At 38.6% G+C, this 21,639-nt stretch overlaps 1 long non-coding RNA gene across 3 annotated transcripts; it reads left to right on the plus strand.

Moving 5' to 3' along the window:
* The first annotated feature begins 5,224 nt into the window (after positions 1-5,224).
* Positions 5,225-19,899, plus strand: LOC116720578 (uncharacterized). Of its 3 annotated transcripts, XR_004339412.1 has the most exons (4): positions 5,225-5,335; positions 7,252-7,259; positions 13,111-13,116; positions 19,889-19,899. It is a non-coding gene; the product is annotated as an uncharacterized LOC116720578 (long non-coding RNA). The 3 variants fall into 3 exon arrangements; XR_004339413.1 differs by lacking the exons at positions 13,111-13,116; positions 19,889-19,899 and adding an exon at positions 11,179-11,190; XR_004339414.1 differs by lacking the exons at positions 13,111-13,116; positions 19,889-19,899 and having other exon boundaries at positions 7,252-7,263.
* Positions 19,900-21,639: the final 1,740 nt, after the last annotated feature.

Raw genomic sequence — 21,639 nt, forward strand, 5'->3', positions numbered from 1 at the left:
CACAATAGTTTCTATCAAATAGGAGACATCGGTCATTGTGTTATTTTTGGTCAGCAGTGAGTTTAGCCTTGAAACTCTCCCATGGAAATCTTTTTTCTCTCTTTCTTATTTTACAACTTACACAGAACTTAAATCTGCAGCATGTAAACTTTTACAAAAACTATGTTTATTTTTTCTACTGCAATTCAGCTAAGCTTTAAAAAAATATGATCACGGTTTATGAACAATATAAAACAAGGGGTTTGGCAACTTGTTCACATTGGGGCCGGGTTAGTTTAGTTTAAAAAAAAAAAAAATCTAATATATAAAATCATAAATGAAAACCTAAATTGTACATTTGTTCAGATGGTCGTTTTCTGTTATTAAAACTTGTCAGTGGACCAGAAGTACAAGCTGAAGAAATCTGTAAGTTAGCAAAACCTTTAGAAGTCAAACTGCGTCTGTCAGATCTAGCTTCCATAAAATAACACAGTCATGGACGTCCACTTTGAGGCCTTTCATATCATGCAGGGTGGGTTAAAGAGTCAAAGGGGCGTGGCCTAAGCTTGGAGCGGTCACCTGTTAAAGACATGTGGGATTTCCTCGGAGCTTTGTGCTGCCTTCTTCATGTAGATGGGAAGTTCAAACACATTCAGTGCTTCTAATAAAATCACATGTGTCATCTGTATGTCATCTGCATCAGATTTCTTTTCTCAGGTCAGACTAAAAGTGGCACACTGTGCCGCTGCCTGCGCCTTTCTTTAATCTCGTATTGTCCCTGTAAATCAAGTGGCTGTGGGTTGATCGTGATATCGGTGTATCTACTTTAACCTCATATTTCATGCTGAGAACTTTCAGTCGATTGTGTCATAAACACAAATAGATCATGGAAAGAACAGATGATCCAGAGAAAGCTGCAGAGAGTTGAAAGCTTTGTCACGGCAAATCAGAAACAGGCGACTGAGGAAAACGTGGATTTAGTGCAACTGATATCATCTTAAGATTTTACTAAAACATTTGCCATTGCATGAATTTCTAATATTGTTCAGTATTATACTGAATATAGTATGGTGATATGATTAGAGATTCGATATTAATATTTGTATTGTCCTGATACTGAAAAAAATTCTAGATCAGATATCAGTGCCCCATCCATAAGGGCAGATCTAGTCACTCTACTTCTACGCTTTGTGCTCTGAGTGGCATAATGCTTTATTATTTATTTTATATTATTTTTTGAATTCCTAATTGCATTTTCTGAACCATTTGAAAGAAAGTTTGTTGCAGTTTATTTTTTACGTTTCACCAAGTTAGTCAACCTGTTGTTTTTGTTACTTTCAGTTTCCTTATTATTTATTTTATATTGGCTTTTCCACTCCTAATTGAACCGACAGAACAAATTAAAGTTGTGTTGTTTTTACATGTTTGACCAGGCTGGTGAAGCGACTGGTTTATTTAAGTGAGCTGTTCTGATGCAGAGTAAGCAAGTAAATTTGTAATCCAGTACATCTATGTCCGTGTTTAAAAAAAAGAAAGATTTTAGGTTAATTCATCTGTTTCTCTGTATTGGATGGTATCGGCCGATACTAAACCTCAGATATCGGTATCAGTATTGGAAGTGAAAAAGGTGGATCGTGTATCTCTAATTATAATCACTAACACCATCTTCACTCTGTTTAAACTATCATATATGATCAGTTAAGGGATATTAAATCCCTCAACTTTAGATCAGCATCCTGATGAAAAATCATACTCTGGCATTTCTAGCTTTAATTTGGGCAAAAACAGAAATAATAAGTTAGAATTCATCCATGTTTTTTTAACATTTCATAGTCATTCTATAACTGAGCTCCATTTTGTTCACATCTGTGCATTACTCCTGCTTGAGAAATGTCACCTGACTGAAGTCTCTGTAGGTTTCAGTCCTCAGCTTGTATTGCATTGGCTTGACAAAGATTTTCACCTTCATAAATTGCTAAATATTTTTGTGCCACAAGTCAAAATGAGAATATCTGAGCTGATCCAGCCTCACAAAAAGTCCCTGCAGTCAAATCTTATATTGGTTGGCGGGAGTTAAACATCTGTGTGCTGCTTTTATCAGAGCTTCAGGAGCAACAATAGCACAACAAAAAGAAGAAAATGCATTTTGGCCACTAAAAATGAATATCTGTCATCCAGACCAAGATATATTTCATTTAATATTACACCTTAAGGAAACCTCTCTGTGCTGTGGACTTGTAACCTGCTTGGTGCAGGTGGTGCTGGGAGGTTTAGTCAAAGGTGATCACTCTGATTAAAAATGCAGCTCTGCTTATTCTTGATGCTAAGCACATGTTTATGTCACTTTCCTCCCCAACTTTGGTACATTTTCTCAACATTTCAAACTTGCAGAGATTCGTGGAGTGGAAGTGTGACAAAGTGCAAATATCTGACTGAAAACAAATCCCGACCATTTAGTGATTCAGCTGCCCATATCAACATCCAGATCGGTACTCCCGCTCCCAGACAGCGCATTAAGGTCTCTTATCGTAGCTCCAGTTTGATTACGCTTCTATCTTTTTAACCGCCGAATTCTGTCTGCAATCTATGCACTGATCGCTGAAATCTGCCAAAGGCTATAAGAAATAACAGCACTTTAACACGAGATAAGATGTCAACATGGATAGGATTTTAGATGAGTCCATTAAAAATAAAGTTCACATCTTTCTGTGTGTTTGTGTGCCTCGCTGAATATTAAGACCCACATCAAATCCAATTCAGTCACTGAAGTGTGTCTGTTTCAGTTTCAACTTTTCAACTTGTTTTGAACCGAATCAAATCAAATCAAATCACACTTATTAATCCCAAAAAGGGAAAACTGTGCTGTTGTGTTTTCTATGTATGTAAATACAATAAGACATTATGGAGACTAACCGGAGAGGAATATTGCGATGGGGAGGAATGACTTCCTGTGCTGATAATTCACACAGCAGAGCTGAGACAGTCGGTGACTAAAACACTGAACTAATTTTGTCCTAATTAAATTTTGAGGAATGCACATCAAGAGTACCAGGAGTAAACAATAATGAAAGAATGAGTCAATTGTTTTTCTGAAGCTCCTATGACAAATATGTCTGATTTCCAAACATTGCCTCTAGACATTTGTGTGCCGCTGATTAGGATGAGGGCAAACTCTACTACTTTCATTTAGATACTGTCCCCAACAGTATTTGCTTACAAAACAGACATATACTGTTAATTCAACTTCAATGAGTCTTTAAAGCAAGAATTGGGTGCACACACATTTCTATTTTAATTTGGATTTTCAGAATCACTCCATACGAGCTGGAATGTGTCACAGACGACGCCTTGGAAAGTCGGCATCACTGCGATGGTGGAATGTTCTCAGATCACCCTCACTTTTACCAAACCTTCTTTGGTAACACTTTATTTGACAGGGTGTGCTGATATGACACTGCCATGAACATGAACGTGAAGAAGTCTTTATGTATGTGTATGACTGTTGTCATGAAGTGTCATTCTGTAAATAATGACACTTTTAATGGAAAGTTGCTTTGAAAGTTACATTAAAAGTCCAATAAAAGGGCCAACTTTGCATTATTTGGTAGAAAATGACACTTTAATGGACTTTTAATTATTTACTAAACTATTATTTACAGAATTACAGTTCATGACAATAGTCACAAACATTCATAAAGACTCGTTCATGTTTATAACAGGTGTCATGTCATGTTTATCACATTGTCATATCAGTCTTATGCACATCCCTTCAAATAATTCTTTGCATTCCTGGTTCACGTGTGTTATTTCATACTGCTATCACGTTCAAAATAAATAAAATAACAACAACAAAAAAAAGACAAAAAAAATCTGGTCTCCAAATACTGCTTGCTGTGTTGGTGGGCTGCCTCAAACTTTCAGTTTGAACCACTAACACCACCCAGACTTATACAAGTATTGTTGCATACAATAATAACTTTAGGAGATTTTTTTTTAAAGTTCTTCAGGTTCCTATGAAGCAGTGGAGAATAGTAACTCTGGTGTTTTGTAGCTGGAGCTATAAAGTCATGAGCTCCTGTTTGGCAGAGAGAAGCCTGACATTTTATAAACTAAGCTCTCTGAGCTGCCTGCACTGGATTAAAGAAGTTTTAAACTAATACTCTGTCATACATTTTCCACGTTGCACAAAGTTCAAGTATAATTTGTTTTAAAGCTCCATGCCGATGCATACCTCCTGCTTGCACCCAGGTTTGTGTCTGTTCCCGCCTGGCTGTGTGAACTCTGAGTACAGACACGTTGTACTGGCTGCAGAGACTTTTAGGTGTCACAGCAAGAAACACAACGTCTTTAATAAATACACAAAATACCACGACTAAAACAGCCTGGTGACGCGGCAAACATCATCCTATAAATAAGACCCATGTGCTGCCTTAGAAGATGAAAAGCTAAGTGGCTTTGCAAGCAAACATCATAAATAATCTTTAGAAACGTCAGGTGCTGGAGTGAAAATAAGAGAAAAACAGACAATTAGGTCAGAAAAACCTTGAAGGACCCTGAGAGAGCTTGGAGAATTACTTCTCAAAAGGTATTTTAAAAATATTGCAACCAAGGAAGATGAAAAAAAGAAATAAAGAATGACACAAAGCTTTTGAGAAAGTGTCATATATGATGTCTTTGTATTATAAAAACTGCTTAGTTAAAAGCAAGCAAATGTATTTACTGATACGGCTCTTGGATGGATGGATGGATTTTTACTGAGCAGGGTAAAGTTAAACCCTCAAAATGTGGTAACAGTCTTACCAAAGAATGGACTGAAGACAAAACCAAACTCTAGATCATAATTAAATTGGAAAATTCTTTAAAGTGACAGTATTATGTGTTTTCCAGGCACATAGTGCCATTTTATAGTACAATCAAGTAAGTATGCTAACTCTAGTGGTTAACATCATGAAATTGGGCCTCTGTCTCTTTACGAAACTCCTGCTCTTTCCATCACTCCGCCTTCAGGAAGTCATCACAATATTATCTATGATTATATACCCGTTAACAACCTTTTTACCAGCGTTGCACTGAGAAGTATCTCGTATAATGAGCTCAGCAGATGCTTGCTAATTGCTTCTGACTAGTCTGAAGGAGCTCAGTAGGAGGGCTGCTGTGTGAGAGGGAAGCCTGTAAACTGCAGCTCTGAGGAGGAGCTACATCTTCGAAGGCGGAGCTAGGTCACCCAGGTGTTTTGCACACGGTTGTTGTGGGAGATTAAAGGATTTCTCAAACATTCATAAAAGAATCAAGATAACACTCCAGTTATGTTCTTGATGAGGGAGTAACATTATAACTTGGTGTAGAGCTCAAAAAAGTTGAACTTACATAACACTGTCCCCTTAAAGAATAATGCTACAGTTTTGTTTTGAAAGAACAAACAGAAAAAAAAAAAGTTCCAGTCATCCCAGGTCAACCAACCAATCAGTCCACCAGGAAGTGGGGGACACCTTAGACAGGTTGCCATTTTGTTCCAGTCTTTCATCACCTTTATGATTGATAATTGAAACTGTGAGCAAATTTTACTGTAAAGGATTCAAACTTTAAACTTGTTAAATTGAGATTTTTCTCATAAGAAAAGCCCCAAAACATTTGACTTCGTTTCCAGTTCTCAGCTCCGCACTCAAACGAATCTGTGAGCAGAACCAGAAAGCCCACTGAACTTAACTCAGCGATGAAACATTGCTAAAGTTTCTCCAGACGTCTGGAAATTACTCCAGACGTTTTCCTGTCTGGAGTAATTTCACTTTTAAACTTAGGCACTGCTGTGGGAAATGCATTAACGCCACAAACATCAGAGAGACTCTCTGCACGCTGGCGTGAACGCCCATTATCACAACTCTTCATTATCACAGAATTATTCAGTGACTGTGAATGACTTGAAATGATCTGCTGTTGTCTCTGCTCTCTAGTAAATTGCTGAGTGCAGTGTTTGCATCATTTATTTCACTTTTTTAAAATTTCTTTCTAACACAACCAGAAAGTTGAACTGGACATACCAGAAGGGTCTGGTGTTATTTTGCATCACTGGCTGCTTTTCTTTTAGAAAAAGCTTCCATCCTCGTAGCGAATGCTGTGAACTGCAGCTCCGTCATGGTGCTTGACTCCAAAGTCTTGTTCTGGTTTCCTGTAGAGCGTCGCGCAGCTTCCCACTCTTTTAACGGCGGACATATGCCCCTTACTGTTTATTCCTGCACTCTTCCTCCACTTTATGCTGCCTGGAGCCAATTTTCAGAAATAAAAGGCAACAAAAGTGAAAGACTGTGGAGTAGGACCTGAGAGGAGACTGAAGTGGGTTTTATGGGTGTTTCTGCATAAAAGTGGCTGATAGAAATACGTGCACTTAGAAACGGTGACATGATTAAAAAAAGCAAAGTAGAGCTATTTAGTCGATTCACAGCTGCACAAAGGAACTCGCGCAGATTGAGAGTTAGCATTTAAAATGTTGGATGATTAAAATGTAATTGAAGTGTCATTTAGCTGTCATAATATTTAAATCTTATTGACAGCATGAGACAAAACACTCCTGTTGTACTGATCTATTTGCTTTTTATTCCAATTTCTTCAAAATGTCTTCATAGAACTTGAAAGGAACCAGATGCAGGTCGTACTGCTCCCACTGCCGCCCTCCATGTAATGTTGATAGATTGAGACAGTGGAGCTGAATGTATTGCTGTGATCATTCATCTTGCCAGATGCAGCAAATCAGCACACCGAGGCGTAGCTCACAAAAAACATAAATAATAAAAAAAAAAATCAGCCGCTATTGACAGAGGAGTTACCTTCATCCAAGGACAAACAAGCAAAAACTTTCAGCCTCAAACAATAAGCTGATAAAATGTAGCGACTGAAGTGGGATTCCTAAAGATGGAGTGTCATTTAGTGTCTCAGCAAGAAAAGGAGACTGAAAAAGTCTTTCCCTTTATGCTCTAAAAACTGCATGGTGATTCATCTGGATTTTTGTTGGTTTTAAACACAAAAATGTGTTCAAGTGACTTACATCTGATGCTAAAGCTAGTGTTATTTATTTCCAACCGACTTTTTGCGTACTAAGGAACACGCAGGCTACACATAGAACGGCCAGGATTCAAACCCAGAACTTTCTTGCTGCAAGGTAACCGTGTCAACAACTGCTAACCATTGAAGTCACAACAAATCAAATACTTTAATTATACTTAAGTAAAAGTTGAGAAAAGGACAATCTAGTAACGTTTAACTTTCAGTGCTGAACAGGTCAATTTGTACGTCAATGGATATTTTCAGTAACCAAGGGAATCTCAATAAACTGGAATATAATTGTCCTGAGAAAGATGAGACACAATGCTGAGGGGCTAAAAAAAGTTTTTTATCATTCTACAATTTATTTTTTTACCCTGTGGAAGAGGGTCAGTAGCTACATTTCCACTGGCTATAATTGCGGAACCTGACATTTTGAAAATAGATTTACTTAGTGGGAATGTGACCATTTTGAAAAAACAAACAAACAAAAAAAACTCTTGTCTTTCAATAAGAAGTTTAAGCGCTAGGGTGAGGTGATTTTTTATTTTGTCATATGAAAATTGGTTTATTTTGCAAAACTGCAATAGAAACACTTTTTCTACATCACGAGTCACATCATCAACTACCGGATGTTGCTACTGGCGCAAACCACGAAGAAGATGACAGGAAGTAGTATATCATGACGCCACATGTTTTTAACGACTTATTGCGTGAACAAACATATTCACGTGTGATTTTAATTGCTTTTCTTTTTTAATGGAAAACAGCAATTGCTAAATTGTTTTTTTTCAATACCAGGGAAGTTTTGTGCACATTTTAATGGAAACACCACTACTGAAGTGGTCAGGTCATTGTACGTATTTCTCGAAATGGCAGGAAACCAGCAAATTGTTCACAATTTTTCATCCGGAGTTTGGTTAAAACTATTCCACTTCTGTTCCAGCAGTTTGGAATAAAGAAATAAACATGCAGGTTTTTGTGTTTACTCAATGTTCATGATCCCAGACATTGTGACTCCACAACTGCAGAGTAAGATACAGTAACAATGAGCTAGCTATACAGTCAAGTCAAGTGCAGTGACATATTTATAATTTTCTCCTTACCACGTCAATCACTTATTAATAATTGCAAAATAAACATTAAGCCTAAAACCATACTACTGCAACAGACTGAATGTTCTGCTCTTTGTGTGGGAAATATTTCAGTGTTTTGTTTAGGAGTGTTGTCAGTTGCTATGGCAACGAGTGTGCGCAGCCTGGCCAACGCAGAGAGCGAGAAAGACGTGGTTTTGAGTTGTACTTTAATGGTTTTTCCCTTTGCTGTGGAGCACAGCACGAAATTAATAATACCTAAATTTCCAAGTTTTATTGAGTTAACGGAATTATTCTGGATGGTATGCAAAAGAATGGTCTTTTTGCCCTCCGGCGTTGGCCGCATGCGCAAAATTTCCTTATGTAAACAATAACATGCAGGTGGTCTACATTTGTATATCTGATTATGATTAAGTCAGTGCCTCACCAGCTTTGCATCTCACCGCACGTCACTGCTGTTAATAGAGATTTGCACACAAATATATTGAGAGCTGAAGTATTTCTGTCTGAGACCGAAACAAGCAGACAGGACCTTGCTGTGAGGTAAAACATGAACATCTCTCTCTCTGAAGGTTAAAAATCCAGCAAAGCTTTATATGAACCAGTTTTTCTACACTATTGTTATAAACTGGAAAATAACAGAGAATACGTACCTATCATTAAGAGAAACCCCAGATGACATGTAGTTCCCCGCTGGTCTCCTTATCATGCCAAGTTTCCTCAGAGCAGCGTTTCTCAGTTCCGGTCTTCAGGGAAAACTGTCCTGCATGTCTCCCTTCTGCCACACACCTGCTCTGAATAAATGGGTGATTAACATGCATCTGCAGCACCGGATGACATGCAGGAGCTAATGCTATCGTTTGAATCAGGTGTGCTGGAGCAGAGACACATCGCAGGTCCGCCGGTCCCTGAGGACCAGAATGGAAACAGCCTGAGAGAATCCTCAGAACTGTTTGGTTTAAAATGATTTAATGGCTTCTCTAAGGAGTACCAACACACACAAATAATACTTTCCAAGGTGAAACCATGTCACAAAAAACCTACAGACTCCGCTCAAAGCCTCACACACTCTAAGATGAAAACTCTGTCTCATAGTTAGTCGGCGTTTAGCTTCAACGTCTGTTGCACGTTTTGTTCTAAATGGCAAATTAAATACAGTAGCCACCGCTAAGAAACATCAGCCACACTGAAAATGATTTAGTGTATCTCAAAGATGGTGTACATGTTCACTTTTCTAAATGACTGGGGATGAGAACAGCTGGTGTTTCAGAAAGAACAAAGACTTGTTTTCCTCCTTTGCATCAAAAGCATATTAATTTAAAGTGTATATATGATGCTTTTAAATCCTTCCTATTCACATCTAAATCATTCACTTACGATCTAAAGTAGAACTGCAATACTTTGGTCCAGGGGCGGATCTAGAAAAATATCTAGGGGGTGGCAGCATGTGCCAGAAGAGGCCCTTACCTTTGTCTCAGTAGCCAATATCTCAGTATCGTTTCTCTGGAGGTGTGGACTCTGTTGAAGCTTTAAACTTTACCCAATATCTAACGTTTGCCCGTGATGTACGGACAAACTTTCTGGAGGTTATGAAGCTTACCGGAAATTACCAGTGCTGTAAACAACTTTCCCCCACTTTCAACACACGGACTCAACGGCTTCACACTTCCTCCGTTACCACTGATAAAACTGCAGGCAGACAGATGTCGTCATTCACAACTTGTCCATCTGTTTTCTGATTGGCCCAGTTGAAATTCTGCTGGAGAAAGTCTATAATAGAATTACTGTATTTTATAAGATACTCTTTCTTCCCAACACAGCCTGATGATCAGGATGGTCAGGGTTGTCCATGATTTTCTTGGCTTTATGAAGGATCCTTCTTTGTATCGTCATCTCCACGGTTTCACAGTCGTCCCAGTAAAAAACAGAACCAACCTTCAGAACCAACCAACCAACCAACCAACCAACCTTCTGTATCAGGTTGTTGAGCCTTTGTAGGTTCCTGGCTCTGATGCTGCTGCCCCAACAACTCACTACCAGAAGTCTTCATAACAGGACAATCCGCCTGTTATTGTGGTTGAGGGCAAAAGCGTCAATAATGCTGTCGCATTATGTTCCTCCCGACACAAGTTCCTCCAGCTTCTTCAGAAAAAGATTATGAAGAACTGACCCAGAAAAAAATTTGTAAAGCATTTGCAATATCTAAAAAAAAATCGTCTGGGGCATGAACATTATGTACACAGTCTACTAACACAAGATTCAGCCTGTGAAAATAGCAGTGAATGTGCACTGCTTGTGCCCCCTCTTTTTTAAACTTTTCTTGAACTCCGTTGTTGCATCCGGACATAACAGTAGCATCGTCATACAGCAATTTACATCAATATTACAACAACTAAGCGTCATTTTGATGCTCTCAAAAAGTGAGTCTGCATCTAATCCTTCTGATGGGGTAAGATGCAAAAAATTCTTCCACCACTTTCTCTGAATCTGGCTGCAAATAACTAACGATCACTGAAATCTGTTCTATTTTGCTGACATCTTTACTTTCATCCACCAAAATAGGAAATTGTTCAGCTTCTTTCACTGCGTTGCTGATTTGTTTTCTTATCATTTCAGCTGTTACATTAAATACTTGGTTCCGTATGTCGTGGTGAACGTACTTGGCATTACATGGATTAGATGGTAACTTCTTTTGAACAGAGGGATAACATTTTCCAATGACATCAAGCATCTCACGAAAATTACGTCTGTTAGCTGAATCCTCTTTCTCACTGTGACTGCGCGATTCCTTGATAAGCTGTGTAGCGCAAACTTTCAACAACGCCCGTCATGTACTTCTGGTTCTCCTGAACCAACACTGAATGTCCTTTTGTCGAGCATGTTGGGGAGTTTTGATCCACTTGTTTGTTTTCATTTGAATTCACTCCATGCTTCCATTGCAAACTTGTGTCCGGCGCTTCTATGATGGCTCTTCAATGATGTAGCTGCTTTCCGCCAATTATTAAAACCGAGAGTGGTAAATGCCGGTCAAGGTGGAATCTGTGTCTTCCTTTTAGAAAATGCCGACAAGTGACACAAAACACAGAGTCTTTACTCACGCTGTATTCCAACCATAAATATTGATCGGGCCAGCTTTTGCTAAAACTCCTCTGTTGAGCTCCAAACAAGTGTGACGGGTCATTTTGCAGAAGTGGTCGACTTGGTCCATCTTGAGGACTTCTGCTTAGATCCTCTAGCTGTCCAGTGTTAACACTATTAGCATTCTCAGCAGTGGTGGGAAAATAGCCGCATTGTTAATGTCCTTCATCAAGATTAATATTTATTTGCTGGTCAGAATCTTCTTCCAAAAAAAAAAATCACCCTTCTCTGATTCCATCCGTGGAACTTTTGGTTGCAAAAAACGATCCATATTGGCATTATGTGTTCCTCTCAATTGCTTCGCGGAAGTGATGATACGCATCCGCAAAATTCAAATCCTGTTAGGTGACTTTGTTGTTGTTGTTGTTTAAACAATTTATGATAATTATTTATTGAAAATTATAAGTCTTTTGGGAAATGCTACAACAACTGCACATTCAAAATGCTAAATTAATTTTTGAAAAAAAAAAAAAAAAAATCTAAGATTTTCTGGGGGTGCTATGACTTTTCCAGGGGGAGTTATAGCACCCCCTAGCGCCCCTGCCGACCATTGACATGGAAACATCTAACAGGCTTTTCTTTAGATAAGTTGACCCGATACTCCATCCTGTCCTTAGAAGCAAGAACTCTTGTAAAGACACAGACGAGAGGGAAGATGCATATCCCATACTGAATAATGTTAGTGAGGATGAATACAGGTAATTAAAACAAATGTGTTGGTCGTGGCTCAGTGTGCTGCTGAATGATGTCAGACAGAATGGATCAGGAGATTTAACACTGCAGTGCAGACCCGTCTGAACCTGAAGAACCAGACACCAGCGTCTCTTCATCCCTCAATCATCTCCTGAGGCTGATATGAACAGAACATTTAGCTATGATTGATTAAATTTCTTATTGTGGTTTTAGTAGACTATTATGGTTTGATTATTTGCTTATTATGTTTTTTTTTTGTTTTTTTAAAAAATGTGAATGAAACATTTTGCCTCCTTCCAGGACACACATCATTCCATTCCACCCCGTTCGGCCATTTTTGTAGTTTGATAGTAGTGATATGATTATCTACTGGCAGAGAAACCTTTTACTCCAAAGTTTATTAATGATGTCAACAACAGAGGACTTATCCATCCAACCTTACATGATGGAGCCAGAGACTGACTCAGAGAAGGAGAATGTAAGGAATTGTGTGTGCTAATACACACTAGAACCGAACATTCTGACCTGTTTACTTACAACTTTGGCATAAATGAAATTGGACTACAAAATCACTGCGAGAAAAAAAAAAGGCATGAGTCACAAAACTAATTAGACCTTGTTTAGCTGTTCCACAGGAAGTGATATCACCACGAAAACATCACAGGCAATAGAGAAAAATGAACAAACTGAAAAATATTACGCAAAAAGAATATAAAGATATCTACACAGAACAGAGAATAATTTTAAATATTTTGCAGTGCTAGACACTGCAAAATACACATTCTTTTGTGAAAGGACACAAAAGAATGTAATAAGTGCTAATAGAAGCGGATTTTGAAGGTTTTGTCCCCCTTTAAGCAGGGAAGATGCCAGCAATTTATGAAAGCATTGAGGACTGGTCATAAATGATTTCACAGCAAGTGTGAATCAAAATCAAAATACCTGTATTAATATGTGAATAATGCTAATATAATTATAACAATCAGTTTGAGTTAAGAATATGTGAGAGCAGGATTAATTGTTTCTTTCTTTTATTTAAATGAAAGTCCATCCATCCATTTTCTAGCACCCTTGTCCCTAGTGGGATCAGGAGGGGGGCTGGTGCTTATCTCCAGCGAAGGTTTTGGGCGAGAGGCGGGGTCACCCTGGACAGGTCGCCAGTCTGTCGCAGTTAAAAGTAATTATCTCATATCAATCAGTTTTGTCTAAGTGCTGTGATTCTGTGGTATTTTTACTGGGAGAAAATCTACAAGTTATTTATTTCCTGTTTGGAACCATTGTAAAAGTTTTGACCTGCACTGAATGTGTTTATGACAGTTTCACCCTGCCACATACTTCCCAGTTGTATGTGAATGCATTTGCAGCTTAGCGAGTAAATAAGCCTTCATGCTGGCATTTTGTAAATGGCCAGGTACCATTCTTTATTTTTCTAAACCTGAAACACCTTTTCCTCCACAGAGTGATTAATATCAGGCTCTTTTTTGCAGGATCTAGTGTTGTATCAGCCCACAGTGTATAGAAAAGCTTTTTTCTTATCACAGGCCGCGTCTTTGGCAATCAGTGTAATTCCAGAGTATATATACGGTGTTCTCGCAGACGTGATTGTGGTTTTTTTTTTTTTTTTGCTGCCGCTTGATAATGTTAGACTACTGGGAGTATATCTGTGGTGGTGCGAGCGTCTGCACGGCTCCGATTAAACTTGAATTATCTGTAGAAGAACTGGCTGCTGTTTCCTTCAGCTCAATCACGGCGGCTCATCTCCTGGCTGTTATTGCTGTTTTATTCTGAAGCGAGCGAGATTCAGCAACCAGTGGAATATACGTCTCTCAGAAAACATGGGATTTACTTTCCGAAGTTTGGATGTCACCCGTCCTTCCTATCTGTGAATTAAATCTCTTATGGTTTAACACTTGTGGCTGTCTCTTTATTTAAATGATCCAAAGCGATTAAAATGGAACAGACTCTTGACATTTTTATATTTTGGAACAAAAAGGAACAAATAAACGAAGCTGTTGAATATTCCAAAAGTTTCAGGAAGCGCATCTGTCTTTGTTCTGGTGTTGATTATGAAACATTCTATAATGTAAAATGTGTCATTTAATGCCAACAAGAAATATGCATCTTTGTACCATCCAGGCAAAGTCACATCAATGCTTTTAGTGAACTACCTAATTGGAAAATGATTATCCCCTTTAAGACCATGACAGAAGCGTCGTTCTGGTGTGTAATTATACTGGCACGCTCCTCAGATTGAATGATATATTTTCACATCTTGCTTTTGTTCTTGGCTTAAAAGGAAGTTTGTGTATGGAATATTTTTAAATGTAACACAGCTTTGTCACTGAAGAGAAACCTTTTCTTCTCATGGATGTCGCCTTAATTTAGTAGGTAAACAAAAGAATGACATTTAAATTACGTCAAATTTAGCACCTGGTATAAATTGCAGCAACTGAGAAGGTGTTGAAGTCGTACGTACCACAACATACACTGGTGCATATTAATTTCTCCTTTATCGGAGGGTGTTTTTCATATGAACAAAGCTGGTAAGAACAGAACAACATGCTTGTACATTTCCAAGAAAATACTTTTATCAAAAGAAACCCATGTTCCAGTAAATTATAATACTGTAAAGTATATTATTATTATACAGTCAAAGATTTATTTTTGACTATTCAGACAAGAGTTGTGTAAATAATATATTGAGTGGTTATTAAAAATATTTAAAAATAGTCTGTCACAGTCAAGGTACAGTGCGTAAACAAATATTGTAAAAGTTGCATCTAGTTTAACACGGAGGCTGCAATGTTTAAATAAAGTGTTAATATTAGAATATTAATACATGTACAGTGTGCATTTTAATAATATCAAAGGTACAGTGTGGAAATAGATGTGACTGAAAGTGGTGGTTGAGTAAATTTATGTTATGAAGAGTGCAGTGGCAAAATATATTATTATTAAAATTACTTTTCTGGGGTGCTGTGGTGGAGCAGGGGCAAAGCACAACCCACGTATTGAGGCCTTAGTCCTCGTGGTGGTGGTCGCAGGTTCGATTCCCGGCCTGGTGACATTTGCCGCATGTCTTCCCTCTCTGTCATTACCCTCTTTCCTGTCGAACTACTTTCAAATACAGGCTACTAGAGCCAACAAAACCTTTAAAAATTTTTTTTACTTTTCTAGTCGTTGCAGCCACTCAAAGCCCTTTCTACAAGAGCCACATTTACCAAATAAAATTCATAAATGCCCACACACATTCACACACAGATTAGTAGGCATCCTTGGATTGACTGCCTTGCTCAGCTACATCAACACATGACAGGAGGAAGTGGGAATCGAACTCAGTTTTCTGATTTCATGCGACTACTTTTCCCGCAGAGCCACAGTCGCCCTGTGGAGAAAGCTCATTTCAGCTGCTTGTATTATTTCTGTTATGATTCATGTGTCATGACTGGGACACAGACAGAATGATATATTTTGGGCTTGGCTCATTCTTCACCACGACAGACCAGAGCAGCAGTCGCATTACTGCAGATACGGGCTCAATCCATCTATTTATCTCCAGCCCCATCACACACCATCACTTGTAAACAAGACATCAAGGCATGTGAATTTCTCTGCTTGAGCCAAAAAAAAAAAAACTGATCCCAGACCTGGAGGGAGGAGTGCAAATTTTCTTCTGATTGGCTCCAGACTTTAAGAAACTGACTGTTGTCCCAGAACACGTCAGAGCATTTATTACGTTTCTGTAAAATCTTCAATGAGACCATTACCGTCCGAAAAATCACTACTCTACTTAAAAAAATCGTCTGCATTCCCGTTAAAGTAAAACACTGAATAAATCCACATTTTCTAGTGAGACGCAGGCCTACCAAGCTGCTTATTATGTATGATTTTTATACTTGCTGCTTTCTTAAAAGTCAGAGTGAATACCTTCATGTTAAAAGTTCAACTTACGGTCCTGCTTGTCTTTGGACGTTGCTCTGGATGGTCGTTGCAGGACAACAAAATACCTCCAGACTCAGAGCTTTCATGTAAAAGTGACTGAATGAAAATTCACCACGGCCTGTCACTCAGAGACTCCGCTCCACTCGTCTGAATAGAAATAATGTGTTTGAAAATCAATAACGTGCAAATCTCTCTCTCACTCTTTCCCTGTGAATGTGTGATTTGGATGAAACCTGCTCACAGATCAGTCGATGAATGAGAGATGTTTCTCTGTGTTTGTGTGCTCTGATAGAAGAGTCTGCCCATGTCTGCCTGTCACCGAAAAAGACAATCCAGCTCTACGTTCTGAACTCGCTGAATGAACATGAATAATTCATGACTTCACCAATAAAACGATGTCCCACCTGGGGATTGCTTTTTTTCTGCAGCAGTTATTTCACTGGGCTTTTTTTTGGAAGGCAACTAATTTAAAATATGCCTAATAAATGTAGTACAAACACATTTCACTTTAATAAGCTGTGTTACTCTTAAATCAAATGCCAGAGCAACACAATTGAATTATTTGCACATGATTAATAATGAAGTCAAATAAAATTGTGATCTTTCCATTTCATATTATTAATGATGTTTGGTTGTGATGATGGATGCAAGGTGCAGAACAGGCATAGGCAGCGCGTAAAGGTGAAAAATTTAATAAACGAAGTAATTAAACAAGAACTTACAAAACAACAATGAATGCGAACACAGGAAACTGGACTGTTCTGTCTCCAGTGCAGTCTGATGTCCAGGTGAACATGGAGGTATTTATATTCCTCAACCATTTCCACTTCTTCTCCTGTGATGGAAAGAGGATTTGATCCAACCCTGTTTCTAATAAAATATACAATCACCTTCTGTGTTTTGTTTACATTAAAGATGAGATGAGGAGATGCTGGTTTTTGTGCTGGAAGACTAAAGTGCAGAGAGAGAAAAGGAATGGTGAGAGTACAGAGCCCTGTGGTGCTCCTGTGTTGGCGACCACCTGATTAGACGCAAACAGTGGTCTGTTTATGAGGAAGTCATAGATCCAGGTGATTGTTGAGGTCTCCACCTGTGACTTCTGGCGTTTCTCACAGAGCAGTTAAGGTTGAATGGTGTTAAATGTTCTGGAGAAGTCAAAGAACATGATCCTCACAGTGCTGCCTGCTTCGTCCAGATGACGGTGGGTTTGTTGAAGCAGGTGTATGATGGCATCTTCAACTCCAACTCCATGGTGATAACCAAACTGCTAGAGGTCTTGATTTGATGTGATAAGATGTCATGATGTGGGACGTCAGGACAACATACAGAATCTATAATCCTTAATGACTGATGGGTGAGTTTCTTTGGTACCAGAACCAGGCTGGAGGTCTTCCACATATACAGAACCTTCTCTTAGGTCAGATTAAGGTTGAAGAGATGTAGCAGAATCCCACAGTTACTCTGCAGCATCTGTCCTTCAGGACTCTTTGGCTGACACCATCTGGACCTGCAGCCTTGTTCCGGTTCAGTCTGTCCAGCTGCCTCTTCACCTGACTACTAAAGATACTGTAGACATGGGGGGAGGCAAAGGGAGCAGCAGCATCTCGTGATTTGGTTGAAGACAAACATGTAGACAAGCAGACCTTTTAGGTCAAACCTATTCAGTTGATTGGCTCTGTCTAGATTTCCATCTCTCAAAGTCTTCATGTGCCTGTGATCTACTTCATCCTCCACCACAACATCTCTGACACTGTTCCTATGTAGATTGCTCAGCTGCTGCTCAAGCGGGTCGATCCTGGATTAAGACAAATCCAACAGATTATCATAAAACTGCATAGCTGTACATAACAACATGGTACTGAATGGAAAGCGGACCCATAAATTAGCTGAAGCCCACATCTTCCTACGTCCGGCTCTGCCAGTGTCGGTTCTGGAATTGTTTTTGAGAGCAAAGGACAAAAAAATGATCCTTGCACTGATTCAATTCTCATCAAGCATCCACAACAGGGAGCATAAAACATCTATCAAAGCATTTGTTAAATAAACCCAGTCAACCCACAGTAAAAACATATGAATCTCTAAAAATGATTAACTTAGTTGCAAAATAGATTTTTAGTTACCAATAAGCACGCAGCTGATGTACTGTATCATTCAAAGACTGATTGATTACCTTATTTCAGCTTCATGCCTCACTCTCATTGATTTCTTGTCTTCTGTCTCTGATAAAATAAATGTCAGTAGGATGGACATAAAACATGTTGACAAGGCTTTTAAAAAATGAAAAGCCTTTTCATTTTACTCTGTTTACATGGCCAACAGAATCTCTTAATAACTCAGTAATCTTCATAATAAGGTAAAGCTTATTTAAACAAAATGACTTGTTGAATTAAAGCTGCAGTATGTCAGCCAGTTATTGTGATTTTTACGGTAAAGAAATTACAGTAACTTTACTGTAGCCTTACTGTAATTCTATTACAGTTTGACTGTGATTTTATTACAGTTTTCCCTGTAATTTTTATTGCTATATTACTGTAATTTGATTAGTGTTACTGTAATTTCTTTAAAATAGCACAGTAATTATATAACATGGTTACTGTGATTTCATCATATTTTTATCATAATAAAATTACAGTAGTCCTGTAGTAGAATTACAAAAAGTTGTCATTTTACAGTAGTTCATGAAACTACATACTTTGCCAGCTTTTAAAAGTTTAAATGTGAACGTGCAATTTAATTTACCAAACTCTCAAAAAAATTTTTATTTTTCTAATTAAAAAAATATACATGCATATTTTAAAATCACTTGATTTTATTGTCAATTTAAATCTGACAAACTGAAGCAAAACAAAATACAGTATTTTGCAACAGTAATGTATGCTTGTTACACAAAAGTTAAAGTATTGCAACCGAAGTGAAAAATACTCGGATCTAAAAACATAACGGATACATTTACAGTCATGATAAAATGACATTGAATACAATTAATTAAATAATCGTTACTAAAACAAAAGTACCCAAATGTCAAAGTTTCCAAACTGCACTCATATCAGTTAAAGACAGACAGGATGAAAAGGAAAGATTTAGTGGACAGACTCTCTCTCTGACCTTCCTTCACTGTAGCTGTCCTCCTGTCTGTCTATTAGAAATGGACAGGACAGATACAGAGAGACAGGCAGAAAAAAAGACAGACAGGGAGAGAGATGGAGTAAGAGACTGATTGTGTAATTTTACCATTTTAAAAGTTCCACTGGTTCATGAAGGACAAGAATGGAGATGTTTTGCATAAGTTGGTTGATGTCACTTTTCCGTTTGCAGCTTTTGTTCTTCTTTCTGGGTTGAGGCCTATGAATTGCCTAAAAACAGATGGGAGACAGTTTAAAATTACCCTTTTGTTTTTAAGTACATATTACAGTTTAGATTAGATGCCTGTGAACTAGCAAATATGTTTTGTAAAGGCATTACTGAAATAGTTCTCATAGTTCTCACCTATGAAACAATACTCTAGGTGCCAAAAGGAGCTGCTGGACCAGCTTGTGCCCTTGATGCTGTTTCCTGAAAAATAACAATGTTCAGTGATATTAGTTTTAATTTTAACTTAATACTCAGGTACACAGAGACATTTCCATAGACAGATACATTCCTCTGTCTCTATCCATATACAGGGAACTCTCGCTATATCGTGGTTCACCTTTCACGGTCTCGCTGCTTCACGGATTTGCATCGTGCATTGTGTTCTGCGTTCTGATTGGCTAAACAGTCTCTCCGCTTCTTCTCTACCTGTGTGCCAATAACGATGCGGTTTAATATGTACACGTACGTAAAACAGTTTGCCAAATTTAAGTTTGCAAATTCTCTTGCAATTTCAAGAATCTTTTTGCCCAGAAGAAAAAAGAGCGACAACAACTACCGATAACTATGTTCTTCTCACGAAAAAAACACACCTGCACCGCGGGCTTTAGAAGAAAAAAAAAAACGCTGCAGAGTGGAGTCAGGACGCAGCGGCTCAGTCAGAAGAGCAGTGAAATACACGTGAGTCACTATTTGTCCTACTGTACTTTGTATTTTTTTTTCATAATCATTTTTCATTTTCTCCTGTCTAATCCAATGACTCGGGTCGCGGTGCTGATCTCAGCAATTTGAGTTCAGTTTGTATTGATGATTAAAATGATTATTTTACAGTACAGTAGTTATTTGTAAAAAAACAAAAACGTTTATACGGTACTTTGTCATGATTCCAGCCCTTCAGCTCTGCCTTGGCTGTGCTGATTGCTCATTGCCCTCACCTGCACTGAGCTGGTTCCTATTTAAACAGCTGCTCGTCACCAGCTGAGTGCGAGATTGTCTGTTGCCTCTGTCACAGCTGTCAAGCCTTGTTGTCTCATGTTCCAGAGTTTTCTGGTTTCTGATCCTGCCTGTTTTTGACCACAGAGTTTTGCCTAATCCTTCTGCTGTTGAAAGTCCTGTTGCTGAACCCTGCCTGTCTCTGACCCTGCCTCCTGCCTTCTGGATTCTGGATTTTCATTGCCTGAGACCCTCCTGTGCATGACCCCGGACCGTTTCAAGACTCAGCTTCTGGTTGGTGGATTTTGTCCCTGTTGTCTGCGTGTCCCCTGAGCCCCCCCCCCAGATCTCCCCTTGTCCATTTACCCTACCTGCCCCTGGCTGGACTCCTGACCTCTGTGGATCCCCCATCCCTGACTCCACCAGTGAGGCAACACCCTTCTACACCAATTACTTTTGTAATAAAACCTTTGGTGAAACATCCTCTTGTTGTGGCTGCGTTTTGGGTTCTGGCTGATTCTGCTTTTACCATTACATACTTTTATTTGTTAAACAAATGCATGGGCCTGTAAAAAGTTTTTTTCTTTGGTTTCAATGTATTATGGAGTATTTCATTGTATAATAATTGTAAAAAAAATAAAGGTTACTAATTCACGGATTTTGCCTATCACGGGTTCTTTTTGGAACGTAACCCCCGCGAAAAACGAGGGTTCACTGTACTATGTTTGCAGACAGAGACACCTTCTGTACCTCCTGTGCTTCTCTCTGTAGACCTAAGGTTGGCAGATACAGTAAGATGGCAATATCTCACTATGTCTTCCATCCATTAGTCTATGGACAGAAGGATGGAAGTTACAGTGAGACACAGACAATGGGAGTATCTGGGGCGGTGAGAGGGGTGAGGGGTCGGTCTTATCACCTCCCACAAAATGCCGCCCTGGGCGGTTGATCGTGTTGCCCATAGCAGAATCTGGTACTGGCTGATTAATCACAATGCCTAACTTTGTAGGCTTGAAATATAAATATGCACATAGCTGTGCAAACCCCTCTTGCTGCACGCCAACAATTTAAAATCCAAGCAATTATCTTGCATTTGTAATCTCGCATACTCAATAGCAACTAAGAGAAATTTACTCCACTATACATGCATACAAGTGGTACCAAACTTGTTCAGGAGCCAACTGATAAGATCTATTTTACTAGATCTATTTTATTAGATCTATATCCCCACTCTTTTATGATACCATGAAGCCCATATCAAACATGCACATTCTCAAAAAAATGTTTTGTTGTCTCAAACCAACCATGTCTGAAGATTCTTAAGTTTTCCAGGTTTTTACATTCAGGAAGGTTTATAGAAACTCAGTTTGTTTTAAATGTTGGTTTAGAAATGTTCCTCTATATTCATTTCCTGTGATGTAGCGGCACTATGTTGTCCTCATCCAGCCAGCGAAGACCGGTGTAATTTGTGCACGTG

Source organism: Xiphophorus hellerii, chromosome 5 (genome assembly GCF_003331165.1).
Source record: "Xiphophorus hellerii strain 12219 chromosome 5, Xiphophorus_hellerii-4.1, whole genome shotgun sequence".
Taxonomy (NCBI): domain Eukaryota; kingdom Metazoa; phylum Chordata; class Actinopteri; order Cyprinodontiformes; family Poeciliidae; genus Xiphophorus; species Xiphophorus hellerii.